The sequence below is a fragment of the Colossoma macropomum genome, unplaced genomic scaffold (assembly GCF_904425465.1).
Source record: "Colossoma macropomum unplaced genomic scaffold, Colossoma_macropomum, whole genome shotgun sequence".
Lineage (NCBI taxonomy): Eukaryota > Metazoa > Chordata > Actinopteri > Characiformes > Serrasalmidae > Colossoma > Colossoma macropomum.
In genome coordinates, this window is record NW_023494790.1 from 799,343 (window position 1) to 802,987 (window position 3,645).

Here is a 3,645-nt window from a genome sequence, read left to right on the forward strand (position 1 = left end):
CCTAAACCCTAAATCTAACCTTAACCCTAACTCTAACCCTAGCCCTAACCCTAAACCCTAATATTTAACCTTAACCCTAACCTTTGCCCTAAAACTAACCTTAGCCCTAAACCTAACCTTAGCCCTAAACCTAACCTTAACCCTAATCTTAGCTCTAAACCTAACCCTACACCCTAATACCTAAACCTAACCGTAGCCCTAAACCTAACCGTAGCCCTAAAGCCTAACCCTAACCTTGGCCCTAAACCTAACCTTAACCCTATACTCAGCCCTAAAACCTAACCTTGAAGCCTAACCCTTGATCTTAAGCCTAAGTAGAGCTTTAGCCCTACCCTTAAACCCCAAACGTAACCTAGGGCCTAAACCAAACCTCTGGCCTAACCCTAATCCAAGCCTAACCATAAGTCTATCTTGGGCCTGAACCCAGATCTTAAGCCTAAGTACAGCACTAGCCCTAACTCTAAAACACCAAACATAACCTATGGCCTAAACCAAACCTCTACCCTAACTCTCCCCCCCATCCAATGACAATGGTCTGATGACAGTTGATGGGGGAAGTCATTGTATGTTCCCCTAACCTAACCCTAACCCTAACCCTAAACCCTAACCCTAACCCTAACCCTAACCTTAAACCTAACCTTAGCCCTAAACCTAACCCTAAACCCTAATAACTAACCTTAACCCTAACCTTAGCCCTAAACCCTAATTCCTAACCCTAACCTTAGCCCTAAACCTAACCCTAAACCCTAATTCCTAACCCTAACCTTAGCCATAACCTAACCCTAGCCCTAACCCTAAACCCTAATATCTAACCTTAACCCTAACCTTTGCCCTAAACCTAACCTTAGCCCTAAACCTAACCCTAGCCCTAAACCTAACCTTAACCCTAATTTTAGCTCTAAACCTAACCCTACACCCTAATACCTAAACCTAACCTTAGCCCTAAACCTAACCTTAGCCCTAAACATAACCTTAAACCCTAAACCTAACTCTAAACCTAACCCTAAAGCCTAAACCTAACCTTAGCCCTAAACCTAACCTTAAACCCTAAACCTAACCCTAAACCTAACCCTAAACCCTAAAGCCTAACCCTAACCTTGGCCCTAAACTTAGCCTTAACCCTAAACCTAACCTTAACCCTAAACCTAACCCTAAAACCTAACCTTAAAGCCTAACCCTTGATCTTAAGCCTGAGTACAGCTTTAGCCCTACACTTAAACCCCAAACATAACCAAGGGCCTAAACCAAACCTCTAGCCTGGCCTTAACCCAATCCTAAGCATAAGCCCACCTTGAATCTAAAACATGGCCTTAAGCCTAAGCATAGCAAAGCTAATGCAGCGTGTAGATAAATGCTGTTGTATTTTTAAGAACGCTATTTTTAGCCTTTTTTGCTTTTTACGAAGTTGGATTTTTTATTGTTAACTGTGGTGTGTGTGCTGATAGAAGACTGGGCGCTCATTTAAGATCTGTTTGCCCCAGACCACCTTCCCTGCGTGCTGTCCTAGTGGACCCAGAGAGGCTGAATACTTACCCCTTGCCCAACTGACCCTTCGTTAACACCGCTAGGTTGCCCAGGTCAGCCAGACAAGGTCTGAGAATTTGGGCCTATCCCAGTTAGTCTCCCCAAGCGACGGGTAGAAAACCATCATCTAGACTTTTGTTCATTTTGGTGTGGTTCCTGGTTTTGTTGGCTTATTTGATATAATGGCTCCCTATGACAGGGAGTCACTCGCACCATTCTCCCCCAAGGGACGAATAGTGGGCTCCAAATTTGGGCTTGTAGTCCCAAGTTATAGTTTGGAGTCCACCCCTGGTTAAGGTGGGGGGCCCCGTTGTTTGGCCCCCAACCACAGATTGGGTGGGGGGGAGAGTTAGGGTAGAGGTTTGGTTTAGGCCCTAGGTTATCTTTGGGGGTTTTAGAGTTAGGGCTAGTGCTGTACTTAGGCTTAAGATCAGGTTCAGGCCCAAGGTAGACTTATGGTTAGGCTTGGGTTAGGGTTAGGCCAGAGGTTTGGTTTAGGCCCTAGGTTCTGTTTGGGGCCTTAGGGTTAGGGCCAATGCTATGCTTAGGCTTAAGGCCATAAGGTTAGGTTTAGGGCTAAGTATAGGGTTAAGGTTAGGTTTAGGGCTAAGGCTAGGGTTAGGTATTAGGGTTAGGTTTAGGGCTAGGATTAGGGTTAAGCTTGGTTTAGGGTTAGGTTTAGGGCTAGGATTAGGGTTAAGGTTAGGTATTAGGGTTAGGTTTAGGGCTAGGATTGTAGGGTTAGGGCTAGGTTAGGTTTAGGTTTTAGGGTTAGGTTTAGGGCTAGGATTAGGGTTAAGGTTAGGTTAGGTTTAGGGCTAAGGTTAGGTTTAGGTTTTAGGGTTAAGGTTAGGTTTAGGGCTAAGGTTAGGTTTAGGGTTAAGTTTAGGGCTAGGATTAGGTAAGGTTAGTTTAGGGTTCAAGGTTAGGTTTAGGGCTAAGGTTAGGCTTGGGTTAGGGTTAGGCCAGAGGTTTGGTTTAGGGCTAGGTTCAGTGTTTGGGGCTTAGGGTTAGGGCTAATGTTAGTGTTAGGCTTAAGAGCATAAGGTTAGGTTTAGGCTAGGATTAGGGTTTAAGGTTAGGTTTAGGGCTAAGGTTAGGGTTAGGTTTTAGGGTTAGGGTTAGGGTTAGGGTTTAGGGCTAGGATTAGGGTTAAGGTTAGGGTTAGGGTTAGGGTTAGGTTAGGGTTAGGTAGGGTTAGGGTAGGGTTAGGGTTAAGGTTAGGGTTAGGGTTAGGGTTAGGGTTAGGTTAGGGTTAGGGTTAGGGTTAGGGTTAGGTTAGGGGAACATACAATGACTTCCCCCATCAACGGTCATCAGACAGTTGTGGTTGGATAGGAAGATCAAGGGTAATGCACGGGCCACCGCTTGTTAAGCAATGCCATCGGGCCTTCCAGTCCCTCTGTCTGGGAGTGAATCTCCTTTTATTTATTAATTTATTTGAAAATTGTTCCTAGTAGATGTAGTTATATTTAATTTTTCCAACCGCTCTGCAAGGCAAAGAACAAACAGGTGAAGAGAGGAGTGCACCACTAGACTGAGCAGGGCACCCTCAAGGCCTGGCTTGGCCTATGTTTTTCACCTATTCGCTCTCCCCCCCACACAATAGCAAGTCAGAGAACGAACAGGTGTGATACAGTAGGTTAATCAATTTTAGGACACATCATCAGTAGTGTACCTCAGAGTTATCAGGTGTTTTGGCCTTTAAACCCTATATTTATTTGTTTATTTGAAAATTGTTCCTAGTAGATGCAGTTATATTTAATTTTTCCAACCGCACTGCAAGGCAAAGAACAAACAGGCGAAGAGAGGAGTGCACCACTAGACTGAGCAGGGCACCCTCAAGGCCTGGCTTGGCCTATGTTTTTCACCTATTCGCTCTCCTCCCCACAACAGCAAGTCAGAGAATGAACAGGTGTGATATAGTAGGTTAATCAATTTTAGGACACATCATCAGTAGTGTACCTCAGAGTCATCGGGTGTTTCGGCCTTTAAACGCTATACACCCTCATCCGAGGCGGCCAGCCATAGGTTGATCAAGCCCAGGCTTGTGTCCCATGTTCAATTCAATAATTTATTTTTAAGGTATTTTTATGTCTTATATAATATAAAAGCTAATAT